This window comes from Pezoporus flaviventris, unplaced genomic scaffold, assembly GCF_033815535.1.
Source record: "Pezoporus flaviventris isolate CSIRO_AGI_PZ_B2104156 unplaced genomic scaffold, CSIRO_AGI_Pfla_v1 ptg000023l, whole genome shotgun sequence".
NCBI classification, from domain to species: Eukaryota; Metazoa; Chordata; class Aves; order Psittaciformes; family Psittacidae; genus Pezoporus; species Pezoporus flaviventris.
The window spans coordinates 1,781,798-1,807,496 of record NW_026892571.1 but is presented as its reverse complement, the minus strand read 5'-3'; the positions used below and the strand labels follow the sequence as shown (position 1 = coordinate 1,807,496).

Sequence of the window (25,699 nt, the reverse complement as noted above, 5' to 3'; positions counted from 1 at the left end):
CCACTTACTTAAGATCTTCCCCTCCCGAACTCTGTTTCATTGACTTCACCCCAGCAGCAAAAATCCCCCAAAACCAAACAACAATCCAGTGAACCTGCTACCACCACCATACTTGGCTTCACAAGACTGATTTGTCCTTCGACAACATATGATCAAAATACTGCATAGAGCAGGTGTTCTGAGGAAAAGATAACACCGTGCAACTTCACCCAAAGGCCAGGGCAAATTCAGGTTAGGGGTTTTAGTTTTGTCTATGGAGTCCTTTACACTTCCTCCTCACCCTCCCTTCTTGTTTTTTTTCATTACTTGAATAATTGCATTCTCCTATAACCCATATTTCAATAAAGACAAATGGGTGCTTACAGCGAGTCTACTTGTAAGTAAAGCTCATACATACCATATAAAAAAAAAAAGAAGAAATCTAGTACTTCTATGTCCACTCACTTTGAATGTGTACAATGCAAGCTTCATATTAAATATATAGCCTTATCATACTCCAGAAGCTTATATAAACTAATGCTTTCTAAAAGACCAAATATACCAACAAAGAATATGTAGAATTTGTATACATTTGATACTTAACATACAGGTCAACCACTGAAAATTATATTGATCAAAAATTAACACCCTTGAAATATGAGAGTAAAACTTCAAGATGTGTTTTTCCTCATCCTGAAAATGATACATATAATGAAAACTAGGTTTGTGAGCTTGAGCCCAAACCTGAAAGAAAAAAAATACGATTTCTTCTTCCTATTATCCAGCAAAAGATGTAAGAGTGGTTGATTAGTAAATGAAAATCAACTGAATTTTGGGTGATGCATAATAATAATATTAGTAATAATAATAATAGTAATGAAGCTTTTAACAGCCATGAAATTGTAAACACAAGTTTTTCAATATATTACAGCTGTAGAACAGAAAAAGAAGTTACAAAGAAGAAATTATAGATTTCTCAAGTATGTAAGTTCTGGACTGGTTCATAATTGGTAGAGTTTCAAAATTCTGGCTTAAAAAAGCAATCCTTTTTTTCCTCTAATGAATAGTCGTACCAGTTGAAGTCAGCAGTCTACATTTTTAAGAGACATATTGGCCAAAGTGAACAAGAATGGGAATGCAGTCCTTGACAGTAACAGAAAAGATCACAACAAAAATCTAATTGCACTGCTTGCAAGAGGCAGTGAATGAAAATCACAGCTGAATCAAAGCAGAATACAAACCACAACACACAGGAGAAGTACTTTTGCTTACATGTTCAGAGACACAGCACCCTTCATCCAAATAAGAACGGAACAATGAAAAATAAAGCAGCCTTTGTGACATATCTACTGAGAGATGTATTGAGAAGAGCAGGGAGAAAGAATGCAGAAGCTGAAGTGAACCAATATGGTCATCCAAAACACAAAGGAGACCATGATTGCACAAATAAATTGAAAATGCTAAAATGAAGTAACAGTAAAAGTTGGTGCTTAACAAACAATTGCTGTAGTGCCATCCCTGTGGGAAGAAGCCTCTTGTAGCACAAGAATCAGCAGAGCTGACACTGATAAGCAAAAATATGCCCAGCGAAAAAAAGAAAGTCATTCACCACCACTGCTGGGTGTTTTATCGCTGGTCTATATAGAGCTACAAACCAGTGCTTTAGGTAGACTACAAATCCCTGGACAGCAAACTTCAAAGATTCTATCCTCTTCCTCTTCCCTGCTAAAACTGCAGGGAAAGAACCTGAAAGAGACCCAAAAGTCTAGAGGAGAAAACCAAATATTTTCCTATGAATTTAAAAAGTCAAATCTGAAAGGGAAGTTTATTAAATTTTTCAAGAACAGGTACAGTGTGTATTTAACGTCTACAAATAGTACTTCTTGTTTGCAAATACAACAAAGCAAAGGACTGAAAAGTGTCAGGTAAACAGAAAACATGTATCAATAATTTAGAGAGTGAAGAGCAGGCCAATGGTGAAGAATTCATTAGCTTCTCCAGAGGAAGAAAAAAGGAGCTGGAAGCAGAAACAAAAAGCCTGAGTAAGATTCATGAAAACCACCCTGGTGTTGTGCAGGAGACGGCAAGAAACAAGTTCCTGGCTGTGTCAACCACAGCCAGTGAGGTGTGAAGCCTCAGTCTGTCTGACCAACAAGAAAACCTTCATTTCTTGATATTTAGTTTTGGGTTAGTTTTTCTTTTTTAAGCAGCTCAAGTAAGCAAAACATTAATCAGTGTCACTGTAGAGTACAAACTACAGCATAAACCTGAGCAATTACTAAAAGGTGCAAAGTCTTAATGCATATACATGCACACACAAGCATCACAACCAGCAGTCTTGACTCGACCAAGTCCAAGGGATTCATTAAAATGATATAAACAGCCAAGTAGATAATAACCAGAGCAAATGAATCAGGAGCTTCACTTGTAAGCATGAAAATAAATATGAGACTATAGCGGCAATTGCTTTACACTGAGAGTTTCCAATTAAAAAGGATTAAAAAAGAAATAATGATGGAGAAAAGAATAAAACTTACAATGAAAATGCCAGAATATCACAAACTTCCAGAAGTACTGCAAATCTTCAAAGGTGGTCATGGTGCAAACATCAGGGGAGGGAAGAGGGAACAGCAGAGATGGATAATCCTATTAGGCAAAACACAGCTCACCTAAGGATGAAAGGAACTGGGGCTACAGGAAGCGAAGGGAGCATCAGCAGGGTAGGGAGAAGACCTGTCTTTTTCAGCCATTTAGTGCTGTTAAGAGCAGCAGCTGGCACGCAGTTATGGCTGGTCAACACCTAAAATGGATCTGCAGCCTTGAATCACAACACACCCCACAATTAAAGCCGCAGTTCTTCTATCTTTACACTGCACCTGCTGATAATATAGAGGCACCTGAAGAAGCTTCAAGTGTCGAGAAACATTTTTTCAGTGGGAGGAAGGAAACTCTGCAACCATTCACAGCACCATCACCAGGCACAACTAGAAATATGAGCGCAATTTGGTCTGGATATAATGAAAACTTAACAATCCAATAAATTAAGTACTATTCCAAGAGTATTTTATGAAAAATCAATAGTATTTGCAATTCCAAACACTATCTATGGATAAGAGTTATTTACATGCATACAGAGATAACCAGTATATTGTCTCTTTAAAAGGGATGAATAAAGTAACTCCAGGAGGGTCTCACTCTCTCTCATTCAAGGTGCATGTATAAATATATATGCCATTTTTTCTCAGAGGGATGTGCATACACACACCTCTCTATATGTGACGAGCAGCAAAACTGAGTTGCTAAAGGCACCTGCATTTGAAAGCCTGGTAAGAATGCCTCCGTCGTTTACCTAATCTTGGAGAGGTATGCGTTCCTACAAACTGTCTAGACCCCCACAAGAATAGCAGCATGATTCACAGCTCTTCACATTAAATTGTCAGACTCCCAGTGTGCTTTGATCAGATCAGAAGACAATGAGCAATGCAACAGCGATCATCTTCCCTTCCTGTACCTGGGTGGACAGGAGGAAGGCTTTCCTTTCCCAGAGCCACAGGACAGCACCTCGTCGTCCCACCACATCAACAGCATTGAAAATGGCAATACGACTAACAGTGTGCAGCACATTTAACATATTTCCCTTTGTCGGAATTATACCACTCAGTGGAAAGCACACCACGGAGAAAGCTGTGAGTTATGCTATGCTGACCTTCTGACTCCTTCTGTACAAGAACCAGGGGACATCAGATAGAACCAGCAGTAGTCAGGTTCAAAACATTTATTTATTTATCCTTTCTTTCTTCCCCTATCTTTACAAAAGGTGGCTCTTCACACAGCAAATGCACATTTGCTGGAGAATGCTGAGGAGGCCACAGGTTTACAAGCGTTTAAGCAAAGGCATGAAAGATCCATGGAAGAGAACCCCACTGAGGTTTCCCAGCAGCCAAGACCACATCCAGCTCAGGAAGTCTCAGGACCACAAGGGCTGGAAGACTAGGAAAGAGTAAGTGGCATTTCAATTACAACAGCCTCTTTTACTGTCCCCAGGCATCCACCTATGGCCATCGATCTGAACCCGTATGGCCTATATTCTACTTAGTGTCCTTTCTAGCATCTCTTTACTTCTATACAGAGACAGAAAATAATTATTTGGCTTGATATCTACCAGCTAATTGTGATAATGCCTTTTGAACTGGCAAATGAAGACAAGAAGTTATATTTTCACCTATCCCTGAACTATTAATCCAACCCCAGAATGTCAGCTCAGTGTATTACCTTATTTATTTAGGCCCACAAGTTGGTATGACTTGGAGACACAGCATCAAAATACAGAACAAAGTAAAGAAAAAAGGTGTTATGAGATGTTAACCCCCTTCAGCAAACATCAGATTCAGAAAAACCAGCACAGATCACATGAGATTTTGTCACTTCATGATTTTAGTAGATACTTTTTCTTCAATTACAGAGAGCAGACATTCTGTTTTACAAAGTGTCACAAACACTATTTTCAGGAACTGTTTCACCTCTCAATGTATTCTGTACTGCACACAGTACTAGTCATGTATTAACAGCAATGGCTGTTGGAGAGCAACGTAGCACCTTGATGCTGATACATAGCTGCTAATGAGCATAAACTGCTCTTTGCACTGACTGTATTCTTCCCTGCCCATGGCAGGAGGTTGCAAGTGGATGATCTTAAGGTCCTTTCCAACCTAAACTATTCTATGATTCCATGAAGTGTGGAAAACTAGAAGGATTTTTTCACTCCTCTGTATTTATCCATATTTTATATAGTTAAACATGGCCTGAGATTGCCTTTATTTCCCCCTTTTCCCCAAATACAAGTTGTGTTCTAACAAAGCTACTGCAGTGAAATTTCCCCATCCCGTGGTATAGGAATACTCTAATAAAACAGTGACATAAAACCACATGGTTATTTAATTTGTGCCACAAAATAAAAGGCCAACTGAGTGGCAAGCCAGAACTGCCTTTTGAAATTAGGGCATATGACAACTCTAAAGTGATCTGAAATTCAGATTTATATTAGGCCTCATTAAGCAGTTTAGAAAAATTCACACATCTTTTTATTAGGTCTTTTTCTTTTTTTTCCCCTACCTAATTACCTTTAAAAAATGATGCACACAACTATATAGATAAAAATACAGTATTTCCAAATTGTAAAATATTTTATTACATTTTTTCAACCTCAATCATCTCTGAGGTATGAAAGTAGAAAAGGCAAGAGCCTTCACAGTTCATTAAGAAAGCCCAAACAACAAAACAATGATCAAAAAATCTGGCATATGTGTTGAATGCTGCTTCCAAAATTATTTCAAAGTAAGCAGTACCAAATATTCAGAGAAAGAAGAAACAAGCCGCCCGTTGCCTTTCAGGTAAGGGCTGTATTTATCCTAAGACCAAAGCCAACTTACGTTTACAGATTTTAAAGACAGATTTGCCTTTTTAATGCAAAATTTGTTTATTATTCCTATTCCTTGCCTCTTAAAATACCTGTCCACTCCTTAGCTTAGAGCTTGAGCCAGGACCTGGATACAACACAGCAATAAAACATACATGTCTGTAAATGCTTCTGACTTATCAGTAGTCCCTCATTAACAGAAATTATTTCATTTGTTCATTAGTCCCTAATGAGCCACATATACATTCTTTGCCAGCATAGGATTCACTAACAGTGGTTCATTGGTTTGCAAAACATTTCTGCTCAATATATTTATATACACCAGAACAGTCTAAATAGAAGTTGGGCTCTGGGAGGCTAAGCAAAGAGCCATCTTGCTAAGCACAGTGCAATTCTCCTGCTCCCACTTAATTCCATTAGCAGTGCTCTGTACTGAGCAAATGGGACAGTTTTAACTTTTGCAGATGTTTTCATTAAATACATATTGAATAAACCAATATTGCACATACTTTCATTTTTACAAAACACAGGAAGACTCAATGCAACAAACGAACTTAAAGGCCTCAATTGAGAGTATTGGCATTCAGATACCAAATACTAGATAGCACCTAAGTGAGCATAAACAGACTTAGATAGGATTTTCAAGTATTAAAAGCTAAGACAGTGAATCTATATATAGCCACTGAATAAAGTGAAGCTTAGAAAGACGCTGATTGCCCTGGCTTTGCTAACTTAAAACAGTAATAGGCAAGAAGTTTGAATAGTTTTCCCTCTACAATGAAAATTGTGTTTATATACCTTAAATATCTGTACATACTTGGGCAGGTCAACTTTTAGGTAGTAAACCTCTGGAAAACATCACTAGTATCTAAATTTCAGAGTACAGAATTTAAGAAGATAGTTTGAAAAGTACTTGGATTATAAAAGAATACCAGGAGTTGCACCTTGGTGTTCAGGAATTCAAAACAAATGTTGCTGATGTGAGCAAACCACTCCTAACATAGAGAAATAAAAGGTACCAGCACAGCTCCTTAGGTAGCTATGGCTAACAAATTCTGTCTGAATGTCTGCTGGGGTTATACAATAATGTGTATAATAAAATACAATACTTTCTACATTATCAGGCTACTTGCAAAGAATCCCAAGAAGCCATCTTGAGGACAGACTGTCATCCAGCTTTTGTACTCACATACTGCTGCTCAGCTCTCAGATTTTTACACCTTTTCCTGTTTTTTACCAGCAAAGCAAATGTTCACATGTAGGCTATTATTCAGAACTGTTCTCTCTCAAGTGAGAATCTTTATTCTGTGACATTTGCCTCTGAATACAACGCTGGTCAAATTATGTTCAGGAGACACTTGTACATCACACACGCTTCTGTGTATTACAGTGTGTGATGAGAGGCTGAGAGAGCTGAGACTGCCCAGCCTGTGAAGAGAGGGCTCGGGAGATCTCATCCATGTGCACACTCACCTGAAGGGAGGGTGTAACCAAGAGGACAGGACAAACAGACACACAGGACATTCTGGTGCAACACTACTTCCCAGTGCAGGTGATCAGACACAGGAACAGCTTGCTCAGAGAGGTTGTGGTGTCTCCATCTGTGGAGATGTTCAAAGCCCAACTGGACACAGTCCTGAGCAACCTGCTCTGGTTGACCCCACTTGAGCAGGGAGCCAGGCTAGAACTCCAAAGGGACTCTGTAAGTAGGAGGAACTGGCAGGACTCCAGAAGTTCCTTCCAGCCTTATACATTCCATTATTATTCACACTTCAGTATCTCTTATATGCTGTAATTGTGCAATCTGCTATTTTTTATTTTTTGAAGCTCAAGATTTTGAGTATTCATCTTCCTCTTTTCTTTTTGATATGCTTGAAAGCAATCATTTTCTACTGTCCTCAAGTGCAAGATCTAGAAGTTTATTAATGGAAGTTGCCTAGATGCCCTTAGAAATAATGAGGGGCTAAGCACTCCTTTCCAGATTTGTGCTTGCTTTCTATCCCGTTAAGAATATCACTAAAAGGGTGGTAACTATTGCACTTGATTTTCAAAACAAAGAGAGAAGCCATTTTGCAAAAACAAAGCAAAATTAGTCTAACAAAGTCCTATCACTGGAATGAGGAGGAGGAAATGAAGGCACTTCTCATGTTGATCCATTTCTATGAAATTTAACAGCGGGCAGTTGTCTCGAAGGCATTCAATTCCCCTGAGCTCTGGGGAAATCTGTCAGGCAGTAAAACAAGAGACTCAAATTAGCATCACCTCTGAGATAATAAGAACCTGAGGCTAATAGGTGTTGGGTGGCTGGCCAGCTGCCACTGAGCACCGCAGCCACCCAGGGCCAGGCCCAAGTGTTGCTGAGATTTAGAGGGGACAGGAGGAACCTGTGGAAGGTACAGCAGGAGCTTTAAAGGATGGAGGAAAACAGGAACTGGCATTGCTGTAGGGCAATAAGGACGAGGGGAAGATCATAGAGAATATGAGCAGAGAGAAACTTGTAATTCTTCTGGTGGGAGGGTTGCTGAGGGGCTCAGGGATGAAGGACACAAAGCTGCAGGCAGTGAAGCTTCATTAGTTCCACTAATCACAGCACAATTTGTTTACAGGAAAGTATTGTGGTTTGTTTGTTGTTTCCCTTACAAGGATGAACAGGTGTCTTAATATATTCTGTATGTGGAGTAACAGAGGAACAGCCAATATTGAGAGCGCTGTTCAAGCTCAATTTATAAATGGAAAAGTGATTCTGCATTCAACAGGAAGGATAAAAATGGTATCCTGCTGTTCACAGTGGGAGACAGAATTTAAATATCCTGTAATATAATTTGGTACATCACCACATGTCAGGCTTGACTTTTGCAATTTACACCAGTAAGTTTTACACAAGAATAAATCTTTTCAATTCAAGGCAGTAACTCCGGATTTACACCGGGACACATAGAAGAGCATGAGGCCCTTCTTATCTTAATAAAATTTGTCATCTACTGTTAAATGCATTAATGGCAGATATAATCATGTGTTAGCATTCTAACACAAGATAACTATATGATCACTGGATTGAAAGGGGAAATGGATTACTATTTGGTGTTAAGTCATTTACATCATCATTCACAAAAATCAATTAATAGGTTGCAGCATTCTCCAATTTCAGTTTCTTTTTAATGAAAAGAATAAATCAAATCACAACTGAAAAGATATCAGAAGCACCCACTTTGGGGAAAAATGTTTTCAAGGGTGGCTTTAACAGGAGCTATTATGTTCAATTTTAGATGATGCAAGATCACAACAAAAACATTTGTCTCAGTAAAGTCATACCTTAAACTATAGATGGGGAGCCTTTTCTCCTTCAGTTCCCAAATTCTTCCCTGGAACACTGGTGTTTGGCCACAGACACACAGTTTGATGAAGACAATGCCACCAAAGCACCAATCACAATGCAAACATCCCTTGTCTGAAGGATTCCCATTAACACTTTTGAAACATTCTTCCACTTCTAACAAGGTGAGAGGCACCCCCAGCACCACTCTCTTTACAAGCTGAAATGCTCTCTGCTAGCCCCACTGCCCACCCGGGTGGACAAGGTTCAGCTGCCTTTGCTCATACATTTTGTATTTAACTTCTTTTAAACATGAAAGTTCATTAGAAGAGGGCATACACACACCTACAGACATATAATCCAGTTGTTGAAAACTGTTTTCCTTTTTATGGCAACAAGAATCTGCATTAGGGAAAATAATAGTTTTAAAATTTGCACCAAGAATTGAAACTTTGTTGGCTTTGATCAAGTGCTCCAATTCTCTGTACAGATGACAGGCAGATGAATGACCACAAAAACAAATAGATGGACCAATACTAAGAACACCACGAGAGCAGGTGGGTACAAACACAAAGCAGAATATCAAATGTACCAGAACAGAAAATACAGAAGAGATTCAGCACGGAGATTCAAGAGAAAGAACATAAAATCCATCCATGATGTAAACCATTAACCAGGTACATCTTTCCTCTCCTCTACATTACAAAAGTGTAGTTGCTAAAGGCTTTATGCTGCTTTTGGTTATCATAACATTCAGAATGAGAAAGACAGAGGGGCTAAACACAAATATAGAGGGAAACAGAAGATGTTAAAACAGGTTTTGGAAGAGAAAGTATATCCTGGATCAATGGAGAAAGGGACAAAGAATACAAGTGACCTCAAATTCAGGTCCAAGACACAGCAAGGAGAAAAGAAAGTTAAACATCACTTGCAGACAATTTTTTTTTGCTTGTTTAAATCAATAAAGACTTTCCATTTGGCAAAATTAGATTTCAGCCCTGAACTTAACTAGGATAATGAAGTCAGATTCCTCCACACCATTTCTCCGGACAGGAGATGAGTAGGTCATCCCTCTTTTTTTCCTTCTGAACCTTCTCTAAATCTACAGGTGCCTTTATACTCAAGAGCTGCTTCTTTTGATTCCCTTAAGCTTTGCAGTCATCTAATTCTTCAGAAGCTCAGCAGGGGTAAGAGAAGACTCGTCTATCTTTGAGGAAAGAGGACAGCTTCAGCCAAAGAATATTAGTTATGCAGTAAACTCCTGTGAGATATCTGTCAGGATGTAAGAAAGAACAAATTACTCCCAGGCTACTCCATCTTTTCCTGCTCTTACCTTGCCATTAGAACATTCATGAGGAAAATAATGCATAGAAGACATGTTTTCTTTCCCTTAAAGATCACAAGCCACAAATGTGGATCTTTTTTAAGGTAGAGGACTTCCCTAGTAGAGATAAACAACAGCACGGAGGCAGTAAGAAGGGTCAGTAATGCTAAGAACCACAATTAAAAACTTAAAATTGATCTCAGGCTGCCCCTATAAATCTTTCATTATTCTTACCATTAGCATTAGTTAAACAAGATAAAACAAATACCATCCTTCCAAGGGCAGGTGGAGAAATCAGCTTTCATGCTTGCTAACTGAAAGACCTGAGAAAGGATAGTAAGTATTAAAATGCATCCAGATCACTAAGTCATTGTCTCCAAAGAATTTTCATCATTAGTCGGCTACTTTTCATAGAATTCTTGCATGTATGTTCAGAAATGTTTTATTTTCTTCACATTTAACATAAAACTCAAGCAGAATAAAAAACTAGTGTTTCCCTAAATGTAAACCGGTTTTAAGATTATTAGGGTCAATCTTCTAGTGTATTACATCAACTTGAATGTCATCAATTAAAAGAGGGGGGCAAGAATAGTCAGGCTTAATAAGTTTAGTCAAAATACAGCCACTGGCATTCAACCACATGCCCATAGTTGCAAGCTTTCTGGAACAGAACCTTACCACACTACCTCTGATGCTACTATATGATAAATCCATTTTATATACAATATATAGCCCATTTCATAGCCATAAAATCAACGTCAAACTTAAATCCATGTAGTTAAAATAACCTTGAAATAATTAAAAGATGAACAGGTACTATTCATTTTTCTGCTCAAATTTGACATATACACAAAAAAATACTCGGTTTAGTTCTGCTTTTCTAGCAATAGGTGGCACTATCAAATACTACTTTCATAAGTATCTGTTGTGCACCATTTCGTTCTATATTCAAGTGGAACATCTGCAGGGAAACGTAGATAAAGTTATTTTCCTTCCTGCTTCCCCTAAACAGAGCAGAAATTACATCTTGCAGTTGTTTTGTTCCTGTTTTAAGCTGTAATAACGCTCAAACACATTCTTACAACAGTTAGAAACTCAAGAGAAATATGTTGCTCCTGTTTTGAAGAGTATGATACTTTAGACAAGTGGCAAGCAGATAAACATGCTGCGTGCTCCAGCAGTCTGTATGATAACATTAGTATATTAAAAATAAATAAGATCACAGTTCTAAAACAGGCATTCTTTCAGCACTTTCAGCTACCTTTCTGTGACCTGTTAAAATACATAATATTATTATTTTCCCCTTCAATTTCCATATTTTCCCAGGTTTTCGGACAATATTCATGGCTGGCAAACAACACATCCTCCTAGCTTGCAAAAGAAGCACTTAGCTACTCTCACCCTTCAACCTGTTGATCGCCCTCCTTCTTTCTTCCACACTCACCAGTCTCTTCCTCTGTGCAACGCCCACTCTACGTGCTGGTACCTTTTCTTCTCCCACCAGTGCTGTGCTGGCTCTGCACTCCTCATTTCTGAAAGATGCCTAACAGCTGCAGCACAGAGTCCGAATCCCGAGCTCGCTGTTTACGAGGCTGATCATGTACATAATATTGTTTTTGAGATTTGCCACTTCTCCAGTGTAATTTTTGAAGTCCCAACTCCAATATAACATTCTTCTCACCTAAGCTGTTTACACAAGGGATATGCTTCATAGGAAAAGAAAGCATACCAGACTAAGTCTCTTTTAGATTTTAATTTGGTCTGTTTCAAAATAAAATGCACGCGAAGCCCAGGAAGAACGTCTGTTTGTCTCGAAGCAAAGAAAGAATTAAACACCAAAGCTGTTTTCTTAAGTCTTCTGGTTATTACGGCAAAAGCATTAAATCATTCTAAAAATTGCTACATGCCATTAGGCAACCTTCCACTCTTCCTCCACAGATCAGCCCCAGCCCTGCAATTTCATAGCACTTTCTCATGCAAAGCATGCCCAGACTCCACTGACAGTGCACTGACACGACATGCTTCACTTTCCATTGCCCACTGTCCTTAGCCGTTCATTATCCTGACTGCTGTTCCTACAGAATAATGATACACTTGGCCTCTGCCTGTGACTAACACATTTTGCTACAGGGCTTCTTTTAATTGAAACACATAGCATATACTTTCTGTTTTGGAGCAACAGCCAAACATTTAGTAGAGAACTTATTTTCTTCCCCAGCTGGTAGAAGGCAAAAAGGTAAATATGTTTTTAAGCAAGGGGCATTCAGCCCAAATAAAATGGCACCTCTCTTGCTGTACAAACCTGGGGGATTCTCACTGATCTAAGAAACACTCACACCATGTTCTGCTGTGCTGAAAGATGCCTTCCACCAAGAAATCACCCAAATATAAATAGCTCCAATAATAACAAAACATACACAAAACGCTAGAAAGTTCTCACCTTTTTAAAAAACCTGCTCTATGACTTGGCACCCATTTAATGATTTCAGCTCTAAGTAACCAGAATGGATTCCTTTAACTACAGAATGATTTAGAGCTGAGCTTAGCCAAAAGCCAGCAATCAGCCCATAACTACAGCAGATGTTTCCCCAGCTGAAGTCACTCAGACTAATTCCCTTACCCAAGGACAAGAAACCGGACATCTAAGACTCAGGAACTGACATATTTAGGTTCTCAATGATAAGGAATTACCACTGACACATATTTAAATGAAACAATAACTTTACATAAAAATCTGCCCCCAAAAATGGCAGCAGATTTTGTTTTAAAGGCTTCACTAGAAAAAGTCTGAGCTGCAAAAATACTCAGTTTCATCAACTCCAGCTGAACAAAGGAGAAAAAAAAGAAAAAACATCTCACTATCTGGCTAACAGAGTAGCAGCAGTCAATGCGTGCAGAGAAAAACTCGCAAGAACCCCATGCAGTACCTTGATGCATGGAGCAGAAATTGTTATCTTTAATTAAGATAAAATTACTAGCTTCTGACATTAATCACGTCAAATTTTGTTTCACTGAGTTCACAGTTATGTTGGCCATGTGTCAGTAATAAAGCATACTATTAAATACGCTTACTATTAAAGATCCAGCTTGTATTTTCACGTTACTGTCCTGTATAGAGTTAATCTGCATCTTTGTACCATATTCTAACACATTCTAGTTGCCCTGGCCCCAGACATACCTCAAGATAACTTCATTTAATATCAGAAGTGAAATAAGCAATTAGTGATTGTTCTTCATTGTTATCGGATAGATTGCCTACTAGTTGTATATCAACCACACGCTTGCTTAACTCCTGGAAATTTCCATGGTGCCTCAGTCTCTCAGAAAGCTCCCATCACAGTGGCCACATCTCCTACCTCCCCGATTCCTGGAGCTGTACAGACTCCCTGTGACTCAAACCTCAGAAAGCGAGGTCTCAGGGGAGTGTACTCCCATTTATCATGAGGAACACGGTAGGTCATGATTGAAAGGCAAGTTTCTGCTGTGCAAGAGAACTGTTTACAGGAGATACCAACAAGTGTGCTCTATAATAGCTTTTGAATTCTTGCCTTGATTCATATATGAGTGTGTACAGCATTACATGTCCTGAATGACTACTCGGGTTTACATGTATATCATCATGCTTAGCTGCTAAGGGTAGTAAACATCGCATTGATCATTGCTGCAAAGCCAGCAAATCGGGATATCTCCTTCTCAAAAACCTGTAAACTAAAGAAACATACATTATCTTCATTGAGCAATTAAAATGAAATTTATTTCTGTAAGTTTGGGTTATTCCAATCTGCTTTAAAAATCAACAAGAGTAGACTGCATAAGCAATAGTCTTTTAGAGGACTTTTGAAAACAAGCTACTAGTAAATCTTCCCTGCATGTAGAACAATATTAAATTTCAGCTCTGCCTCTAGCATAATTAAGTACCCACAACAGCATAAAACTTTCATTATATTATGGTGTTTGGAGTGAAATGTAAATTTGTCTTCAGATACGAGGTTGATATTTCAACCCCTTCATAGACTGAATATCATTATGGGGGCCAGTGGGGGGGAAGACACAAAATAAGCAAAACAGTTACTGAGCACTCCTCTTCTCTGGTAGCGCATAATCAGAGATGATAACAATTAAATGCCCATGTGTCTGCCACCTCCCCCCACAGGAGGAAAGAAAATAAAGAAACAAACAAAACCCCTAAGGATATTCTTTAACTGCTACCTCACTAGAAACAATGACTATGTTGTTACTTCCGATGACATTCACATGGAGGTTGTTTGGGTTTCCCCTGCCCCCCAACAGTAGCCCTCTTCATGGGAAACAAAATCAAGACAAAAAAGCTCTTTCCAAAATTAAGAAAAGCCACACAAAGCCTTGATTATGCACCCACTCAACAACTACAGCACTTCAGTCACTGTTGGCAAGAGCATGGACTGGCTGCTAAAAGTAAAGGCCAACAGTGGCTGCAATTCACCAATGGCAACAATTCGTATCACTTCCTCAATCTAACAACCACCCAGGCCATCAGCTGCTCCATGAGGATCCACGTCCTCGATGGAGACCCATCTCTGCAGCCCTCCACAGCCTTGAGCAGATACCCAACTGATGCATGTATTTCTTTAACACTGGGCAATGGCCCTGGCCAGCACATGCCCATGTCTGAAGGCACCACTGAATCTACTTCTGCATCAGGCCATCCATCCATTGAGCAAGACATGGTGTGCTGAACCAAAACACCCAACTTCCTATATGTAACACAAACTTCCCGCCCTGTGGTCACAGTTGGGACCTGATTAAATGCTTATAAATGCATGAGTTTGACATCACATAAAACTACAGGAAACTCAAAACATTGTATCTGATGAATGACCAAGCAAGATAAATTCATTTTTGCTAATGACCAGTCAAAACTAACTGACTAACTAAGAAAGATCAAGCTGGTTTTATCTTGATCCATACTTCAAATAAATTAAGTTGACACTGAATCAGTTTTGTACTGAAATTGTCCTCACTCTTAGATTACATTCAAAACCCCATTTATTTGTATGTGTACCTCCTGACTGTTAGGGAACAATGCAGAACACCTGACATTCAAGTTCATGGTTTTTTTTGGAAGGCCACATACAGAAAGGAGGCACCAACAACCATCAATGATGACATTTTAAACATATACTTGGGAGCACATACTTATTTCTTATCCTCTTTCAAGGACTTTACAAATTAACTTATCTACAGAAACATGAGAGACTAAAATGATTTGTCAATATCCCATTCTTTTTTCAAGACATGAGGACTATACAACGTGCTCCAGGAATACCTATAAATCAGTCTGTTCTTCATGCAAGAAAACACTGTCCCTTTAAATATTAGTCTTTCATAGAGCTAGTAACAATATTAGTGATCCCCCCCTTTATTTTTTTAAAATAAGCAAAAAAAGAAACCAAAACACAACCTGTAGGAGTACCATAGAATTTGGAAAAATACTTGGCAGCTTCTCCTGACGTGAGGAACACCGCACGCTCTCCTTCCTCAGAACACTCAGCGTTGTAACACAAGCCTCAAATTCCCGTTCAGCTTTAATGGCCACAAACTGACCCTGCGTATTTTTCCAGTCTATCAAAACATTTCATTAAAATTTCTACTTAGAGTTGTCTCCTGCAGCAAGCCTGGATTTCTGCAGCAGATGTGGGGTAATAAAGCACTTCACTTCAGAAAACCTAATATAAACATTATTGTAAAACAAGTACTGCCGGGTTTGGAACTTCAAGATTCCATATATTATAGGATATTAGAAAGCTAAGAATATCTATGAATCTACCTTATCAGTTCAGTTACTCACAGTGTAAGTTAGAACACAATTCAGTAGTTTTCTGTTTTTTCTATGTATCATACCATGTTTGAAGCCTCAAAAGACGATTTACAGCAATCAGCATTTTAGGATATAAATCTTCATCTACTGAAATCTAGAAAGTGTGCACATTAAAAGCATGCTTGTACGATTAAGTTGGAATAATAATTACTTTTCTGTTTTTATCTCCTAGTGTTACTACAGCCAAATAAGAAAAAAAGCAAACATTGAAGCACTCCTATACAGACACTATCTTTATAATGAGAACAACAATAAAAGCTATTAGATGGTATATAGCTAAAGGAAAAAGCTTTTCCTTTAGGTCAAATGTATCAGTACTAGCTTGTAATAATCAAACCAGAAAGATTATTCCTTTAAAATCCTTTAATTCTTGATATCCACAGTTCTAATCCTTCAGTCATTGTTGAAGGCCACTTTAATGTTTGTGTTATACTGTTTAAATTTTGGTGTCAAGACATTTTTGCCAATACTAAACTGCTCATGCTTCACTTCTGTAATTCATGTCATTTTAGAAGCCCTTAATTTAATTAAAATCTTGTAAAACCAAGCAGGTCTGACTTAATTTTCTATATGCAAAGGTACAGAAGCACATTACTTGGATATTTTGTTTGAACAGCTCATTTCAAAATTTATTATAAGTTACTATCATACCGAGAATAATAAAGATATATTTTTAATTACTTTTGCTCACAAGAACAGGCTAATACATATTCCATCAATATTATGATCCCCTTGGATGGAGAGAAGCTAAATGCTAACCCAAATAGATTCTAAAGCTATAATTACTTGGTAAACAAGGGAATCATACTAAATAATTATTCATTGAGTTCATATTAAATTAAACTAAAGGAAGTTTTTAAGATCTGCTGTATTGTATTTTTCTCTTTTGCTCCTGCCTACTGCAATGTCATTGAGCATATCATTACCCGGGTGACATTGCTCTCCAAGCCTGCTTCACACAAAGCAGGCAGACTGCGCAGGGTGCACTGTACTGCCTTCCTTCTCTCCCCAGTGATGAAATACAGATAAAGATACAATGCCACTGCACACACACACCATATTAAACAGCAAAATGTTGCTTTGATGATGCAGGGCCCAAGTAAAAAGCAACAAATCAGGAGGTCACCTGGGCAAGGTCATGCAGAAAGATTATTTCTAATCTGCTTTAAAAATATTATTAGGGCTTTTTGTTATGATGTCTGCAGAAAGGCTCTCTGGTTGGCTGAATAATAAACACTGCTATCTGTAACAGGGGAAAAAAAAAAAAGCAACACACACAAAAAGCCAGCTCTTTTGCCCACTCAGCCATTAAAAGCCCCTTTCATTTACAAGGATTGATGACCTCCTCTGCAAAATTCAGTATTTCACTATTAGCAAGAAAAGATGTCCTTAAAAGACCATGCTTGAACAGAGCCCTGCAAACACAACACAACCAGGTTTCTCAGAAGAGTTTTTCAAAGAAAGATACAGGCTGTAAAGAATAATATTTTCACTAGAACACTTCGCTTCTGAGCATTTCTTCCCAAACCCAAAACATCAATAATGAGAGTTGCTAAATCTGCAGGTATTACTGGTAAAAGTCCTGATACATTATGTCCCTGTTCCACAGTGAAATCACTCAGTAACTTCAGTTATTCGCAGGCAGCATTTATCACCTTGCATCGGCAAATCCCAGTTTCCAGAAAAGCAAAACATCAATTTGCTCTGAGCACACAGGAACGTACACCATTAGGGGTTGCGCTTCTAGGACCTGACCCAAAATTTTCCAAGGTATTAAAAGCTTTTCCAACAAGTCCACCATACTCACACGTAAGACTAAGGCAGCAAGGTTACCAGGGAATTGGGCCTGACAAAAGCTTGAGCACTGCAGGCCATACCACGGGGCAGTGCAGGATAATCACAGTCACCCAAACACTTTTAGGGTAAGAACTGGTAACAATGCTTTTTAAGCCGCTACGAAATTATGTAGTTGTAGAATGATGTTACAGTTTTACATGCTGCTGCAGATTTGTAATCTTTAATTAGACTATTAAAAAAAATTAAAAGAAAATTTAAACCTTGTCATTAAGCTCCTTTTGCAAGCTTAGCACACAGGGCATTTTGTGCCAAATGGTTTAATCCATTAAATAGCTCTAAAATAGTTGGTCTGTGTTAAAGAAATCTGAAATCCTGAGTCTAAAGGAGTATGCTTCTCCAGCCCCAGTACCACCATCAAAACTTGTCCCACAGTCTCCTATGACCTCAGGACCAAATCCTGACATGGGCCCAATCTGATCATAACACATGTGGCCAAATCTCTTCCCCAGCCATTAGCTGTATTTGATGATTCCTGCAGTTACAAAGTGCACAACTCCCCTTGCAGCGTTTGCCCAAATGAAACACTTCCAACACAACTCTGCTTCCTTCCCTCTACCTTCTTCAGCACAGCTCTCAGGACACGGCACCAGCCTCCTAAAAGCCTAACTCAGCCGGGGTTCAGGCAGCTCTCGATCCACCTCTAGCTAACAGGCATTTCAGCAAAGTAAGCTTTTCACAAATATAGCTCACCACAGACAGGGATTTGTAACCACAACTGCTGCTAAGGATGCATTTCTTCCAAATGGCCTTTCCTCTCGTAACACCAAACCTGGCACTCTGAAAGGAGCTGGCTTCTCCCAACTTGGTGGGGGACGCAGCTGAAATTGCTTTATGTCAAAACAGTAAGGCCATGCCCATGCACCGCTAACGGGCAGGTACTGCTTCAAGGGAAAGCCAAATTAATAACCTCCATTTATGAGTCAGTTAATGCTTACACAGACTACCTAAAGCTTTTGTTTAACCCTGAAGTAAAGTAGTAGTGAGAAACTAAAGCTTTTAATTCCAAAAAATCTCACAATTTGACCTTCTGGCAACAGAAGGGACAAGCTGACCAAGCTAGTGAAGCAATCTAGCTAGAGAAGTAAGGCGTAAAGGGAAAAAGCTATTTCCAGAATCCTCCAACCCCAGAATACTCTAAGGAATCACAGTCAAGGTACAAGTACACATTGTGTTGAGATCCACAGGGAGATGTGCTGGATCTAGTGTGACAAACACCCTTGACTGAGAAGCTGCAGCAAGGGGCTGGACTAAACGACTTCCCAAGGTCCCTTCCAGACTAAATGATTCTATCATTTTACAGACGAAAAGCTGGAGTATTGAAAACTAGAAACAACACAAAAATGACAAAGTAGAGTGGTACCGGACAGGTTTCAAATTAAAATTCAGCCTGACATATGGGCAAAATGTTATTGAGAAAAAGAACTCACGACAGTGAGAAAAAGGGCAAGATTCTTCCTGTATGCACACAGACGAGAAACAAATAAATCTGCAGTAAAAAAAGCTGTTGGCTGTGGCAGATCACAAGCTTCACATGAATCAACAATATCATGCTGTTCCTGACTCTCTAAATATATATTATGTTTATATTTATATGGGGCTGTATAAACAAGAAAACAGATTGAAATAATCCTTCCAGCTCTGCTCAGAAGCAGTTCTGCACTTAGTTTGAGGCACTGCACTTCAGGAATGAGGAAAGCCAGATGAGGTCCAGAGGAGTGCCACAGGGATAATCAGAGAAAACATGACCTACATAAAACCAGACTGACAAAAATCTAGATTGTTTAGTCTAAAGAGGAGTTGAGATGGTAGAGGAAGGGGATGACACAAGATAACGCACTTTCAACTGCATATAATGCAGAAGTAAAAAGGAAAGGGACTTACTCATGTTAGTAAGTTAGCAATTTAATTCATGTTATTCAGTTAGCAACAGTAAGAAATCTAACTGCACAAACCAAAGTGAAGGTAGAGACAACAAATACTTTTTAATGGTAGAGAATGAATTGAGTAGGTGGGATATTGGTTTCAGAGATTCACCACCACTGGAGGCCTTTAAAAATGACTTAGCCAAGTACCCGAGAGGAACGACTGTATCCTGTCCTCAGGCAAGAAAAAAAACAGAGTCCCTCTTAAAGTCATCTCCAGTGTTATTTTTATATGATCCTATCATTTCTGCTCGGCTGGAGGTTGCAGTGTTATCTAACACTGCATGACTCTGTTCTAACGGCAAACATTATTTGGTTTTGCTTCCAACTTGCTGCCCTTAAAATCCTTACCTCCAACGGTGGGTCTTTGCCTTCCATGTCATTCAAGCATGCCCAGAATCCCAATAAACCAGTGTCAGCCCTCATGCAGGGAGCAGTTAACGGGTAAAGTCCAATATAAAGCCTACTGAAGCCACATCCTAAAACTCAGAGGATGGTGCTGGCTGGTAAAATAGACTATTGTGCAGTTTTGGATCAGCCCCGATGTCTGGAACAGCCAAATGCCCATGTTCAGCATGAGGATTTTATACCATCTCAAAGCGTTGTACAGGTGGGTGTTTTGTAAGGGGCTGGAAGGTTTATCACGCTTAAGTCTCAGTTATAAACAGAATCACACAGAGACCAAATTTTTTACAGTCTTTGTAAAAAAATATTTCAAAAACACCTGAATAGTCTTTTCTCTCTTAATTCCTGCAATGATTTCCATTAAATTGGTGGGGGGCTTGGTTTTGACAAGATTTGTCTTGGACCAAACCACTTCAGTTATAAGCACTCCTGGTTAAGAATTCAGTCTGCTCCAAAGCAGCAGACCACCTCACACAAGGTCTGGTGTTTCACAGAAGTCACATTATTGCTTTATGAAGTCCTTAGGTTAAAAAAGTTACTACATCAATAACATCGACAGATTGCTTCCCACTGACACTAATTAAATATTTCGCTTTAATCAATGGAAAAAATGTATTCTTTATTAATTGTTTTCAAAACCATTATACCTTAACTCAATGGCAGTAATTCAAGGATTCAAGTTACCTTCCCCACACCCTTGATGTGGGACCAGAGGAACATGCAGGCAGCTGCGAGCCTGCAGAGAGCCAGACTCCAACATTCAACCACCTATTTTTGCAACAGTAAATACAACAGCACTGGGTGTGAATCACTCTTCTCTTTGTTTCAGCTTTATTTCTGATTTTCACGTAGTCAGGAGTGAAACACTGTGCTCAGCCTTTCAAACATTATGTAAACTCTGAAATGAGACAGTTCACTGGTCAGGACTGCAGCTTGGAACACGTGCCACATCAGCACAGCTCTTCTGTGCAGGCTCACCTGCTTTCTTTATGTGGGGTCTCCACATGTAAAGTAAAGAGCTTCCTTTTTCTTACTACTCACGCTGTGTGTTTTATTCACAGGTGTTCGGGTGTACTAGACCTTCAAGCCCACAGCTGGAGCATGAATCTCACCAGTTCCTCAGACTGCACTCCAAACACCGCCGTGCTGCTATGTTAGACACAAGCATGCCAAGCAAGAGATTTACTTTATGCTCTTTACTGGAATACCATAAAAAGCCTCTTTTCAAAGACATCATTCCTGGCATCCTATTTCTAAGATTTTCTCTCTTTTTGCCCTAATTCACAGAAAAATAAAAAGAACATCCTTCTGACCTCTCCCACCTAATTCTACATCTTCAACCCATTGTTGATACTTTGTTGTTATCAACTTCCATGTCACCTTAAAAAAAAACTGAAATATTTCTAAATGTCTGGATTAACAGGCCCCACATCATACAGCTACCACGTCAGTCAGCATCATAATCATATATGCCTGGGCCTAAATCTAGATAAAAGCTCTGTAGAGCCTTATTCAACGAGAGCAGAAAATTCCTACTTGGCTCCGCTTTTTCATGGCTGTACTACAATCTCACACTGTGCAACTCCAATTTTCCTGAGGGAATGTATTTTTTTGCTGTTCTTCTGAACATAATACTAATCTCATCATGTACTTGTCATGTCACTCATGGCTTCCAATAGATTTCTGAGCATCTGTGCATTCTATAGAAAACAAAGCACATCTCATTACTGTACACTTCACTTAAAGCCTGCTAAGGTAATGACCTCGCAATATTCCACCTGTGGTTTTCAGCAGCAGGACATCCTACTTCTGCTAATAGCAGCTCAATTCATCATATTTCAATTTACTTTTACCAAAGACTAAAACTAGCTCACAAGTAAAGCAGAACTCATCTCCCTACCCTGCCACTCCCTCTTTCCACAGACACCGCTGCCACACACAAACACTCCCTGAAGAGCTGCTGTGTAACTAAACCTTTCCTTGGAAGGTGATTTCAAAGAACACTGCAATTTAACTTAAAAAGCAAATTAAAATTTTGGCAGGGCTGGAAAACAAAAATCCAGGCCACACTTCAAAAAACCCCACAACAAAACAAAACATGCAGAAAGGTGAATGCAACAGCCCTTTTTTTTTGCTTTATTCAATGACTACAAAAAACTTCAAGTCTGAGATGAGCACATTTTATCTTTGTATCTAAAAATATAACCCCTACTTTAATAGAAGACTTTTTGTACTAGATGAAATGGTAACGCAAGTCTTTGGAGCTTAAAGAAAGACAAGACATAGACACTTAAAACTCCCTGTAAAATTTCTAAGGAATATTTCCTTAACCTACATTCAAGTCTGAATCATTCTTGAAATATTTCCCTGACTGCAGGAGAAAAATGTAACCTCTTAGCAAGGACACTTAAGTTGGCAGCTGCTAATTAAGGGACATGAATGCCCCCCAATACTAGGAATTACTGAGCAACATGAGGGATCATAAGCCTGTAGGACAACAGGAAAAGAGGGGAATGCCTGCAGATCCTCTCTCTGCGCTCTACAAAAAGCAATTCTATGTTTGCAAAGATAGTGAGTGCTGCTCAGGTTATGACTTCCTTGCCTGGGACATGTCAGTCCTTCAGCAGCACTGCTGAGTCCCAAGCACTGTGAAGGGCCAATACAGTGACTGAGCCCCAGAAAGTCCAAGGTAAAGATAAAATACCAAAGCAGCATAGCTGCCACTGCAGAATGTGTTAGAAAAGAGTGGAAAGAGCTTCCACCTTTCCAGTACTGCCACAAGAGAGTTCCAGTCCCTGTGAACATTAACCAGTTCTGTAAGAACATAACCACACAGCACTGTGTCACCCTACTTATAAGTTCATGGGTGATTAGTATAAGCCTAACAACAGGTGTTCAGGTTTCAACTCTAAATCTGCTCTTAAAACCTTGTGAAATAAATATTGCTACTTTCTATGTCTTGAAAGAAGTTCCCTCCCTATGCCAAAAATAAGCTTCATTCTTAGGCTGTAATGTCTTCTTATCACAAGTCACAAAAGCAGTATGAAAAACACATCTCATTCTGGGAAGCCTTTAATTTGTATACACATTTTGCCTCAAACTTAGAAGGAAAAATAAACAGAAGAGAAATCCCCAATATTCTAGACTAGTGTGTTATTGTGCCAGAAAAACTGACAAGTTAATTTGTCTAAAATTAGTATGCGGGAAGAAGCACATTTTAGTGGAGCCTAAAAATATAGCTTCAACATTAAAGGGACAAGGAATTTCCCATAAGAAATAGAACATCTTTCCCAAGGAAGTCAGTCAAACAACTTTGCAAGTCAACTTAGCAATTCTTACAGATACATTCCAAGGTCAAGGGGGTCCTAGTTAATGTAGCCTAACTTCCTGTACACCAACATGCTGTGACACTTAATTTGATTACTTCTGGTTTGAGCCCAATAATCCATGTTGAACTATGGCAGTATTCTTAGTATTGATGTAAAGATTGGGAGAGATGGATTATTCACTTGATCCTAATGTTTGCAGATCAATTACTCACTATTCCCATTGACATAGGTAACACTGTTTGGGCCCTTTCTTGTATTTGCAGAAAAGTAGTACTGATTTGCCCACAGAATCCCAGACTGGTTTGGGTTGGGAGGGGCCTTAAAGCTCATCCAGTTCCAACCCCCTTCCATGGGCAGGGAGGGACACTTTCCACTAGTGCAGCTTGCTTCAAGCCCTGTCCAACCTGGCCTTGAACGCTGCCAGGGATGGGGCAGCCACAGCTTCTCTGGAGTTTCTTATTCTTCGATTCCTTACTAGCTTCACTCAGTATGCCTTTACTTCTTCGCTGTAATGCTTAGCATCTCACTGAATCAGAGTACATTATGTCTGAACACAGGCAGGATCAGTATAGATAATTCTGTGTTACTCCCTGCCCTCATTATTTACCACTTGGGTAATCTTTGTGTCATTTGCAAATTTTACCACAGTTCCATGTACTTCAGATCAATGATGAAACTGCTAAATGGTGTCAAGCACAGCGCTGATCCATATGGAGCTACACTCTATTATTACGATTAATTTTTTAGGTTTGTCAGCTGGCCAGTTCTTAAGCCTTTTAACTTGTGCTTCTTTTATACAGGGCAGTGCTATTTTTCAAACTGGAATGTCATGCAATGCAAAGAACTGTCTTTCTAAAAGGCCTGTTACAGCTACAGGATTCATTTCCTGTAAAGCTACACATACTGAGAATTATATCCCTTATTGCTTATCCCTTTGTAAACCAGGCCTCTGAAAGATTCCCAATATCCTTCTGAGGACCCATGTCTGGATGTTCAACCTGTAGTTATTCCAAGTCTCTCCATGTCTGTCTTCAGAACATAAGATTTCTGGACAGAAACAGACATGGAGAGATTTGGAAGAACTATAAATTGAATATTAGATCCTACCATGTTCTGACCCTGTCCTCTCCTGAACATAGGCATTGTAAGAACAGTCCATGGTAGAAGTGCTGGGGCATTAACACACTTAATGATATGTTTTTTTGGTAAAGTGTTAGGATATTAGGATACAGACAAATGGTTTTCAAATTTATGTCCCCTATAGACAAAACAGGATCCCCTTCTCCTTCTGAAGGAGGCAAATATAGGGCTTTAACATCTTTAAGTTCATTTTCAGAAAGGAGACTGTGGTAACTCAGCAATAAATTCTACAGCAATTTGAATGTTCTTCAGTTTTCTGAACTTCAGATGCTGAATAACACCCAAATACTGCCCTTCAGCATCACTTCCTGTTCAGTCGTTTCTCACCACTGTATTTCATTCTAAACTGCTGTGACAATCCCACTGAAGAGAACCGCCAAGGCGGTTCTCCTTCAATTGACAGTTTCACTGAACACCTTCAATTGTGCTGAAGTCAAGAACTGACAGAAGGCAGGAATGTTGTTGAGAGAAAAGCCACAGATCAAACACATTACCTAGGGGTACTGCCAAAATGCCATCAACATGACTCAAGTGACATTCCACCTAAAACCCCCATTTTATGCCAGCCTGTTTAAGCCCTGCTCCTGATCTCTAATTGTAAGTGGTAGCCAAGGCTAGTGGTGGTTATCCTGATGATGGTACTTGGCTATTCACACCATCAATCTACAAATCAAACTGCTTTTTGACAGAGCTAAGGCTGTTGTCTTTCCACTTCTCCCAGAGAACTACACACACCTCCAGTTTAGTAAGAGACTAGCACGAAGACTTTTCTGTGAAAACATTAATAAGTATGAAACGAAAGAGTACCATGAAGCTATCCATATAATTTGATTGATTCTAATAGTTACAAACAAGTTTTCATTACCCAGTGCTGTTGAATTTTTAAACAAAGACCCCAAAACATGCCATCCCTCTTAATGATGCGTTGCACCTCCCTCCCCTATAATCAATCCTAGAGTAGACTGCAACTCACCGTGAGTGAAGGCAGCAGGCTGAGCTCTATGTAATTACCCATTTGATCCTATTAAGACATAGAATTCTAAAATTACAAGGGTGGTACACTGCTACATGCATAGGTACTCAAGCAACTTCAGCATGAAAAGCTACCTACAGTTAGTAGTTCAACTTCTCTAAAACAAACAGATACGTATTATTTA

General features: G+C 39.1%; 1 protein-coding gene and 1 long non-coding RNA gene across 3 annotated transcripts in view; both read right to left on the bottom strand.

The window, feature by feature from the left end:
* The window catches only part of TENM2 (teneurin transmembrane protein 2), a 681,089-nt gene that overhangs the window by 622,746 nt on the left and 32,644 nt on the right, over positions 1-25,699 (bottom strand). The gene's annotated exons all lie outside the window — the stretch shown is intronic.
* On the bottom strand, positions 3,740-12,599 carry LOC133271273 (uncharacterized). The gene is made up of 3 exons (XR_009744046.1): positions 12,473-12,599; positions 6,869-7,095; positions 3,740-3,969 (listed from the first exon to the last, which is right to left on the bottom strand). It is a non-coding gene; the product is annotated as an uncharacterized LOC133271273 (long non-coding RNA).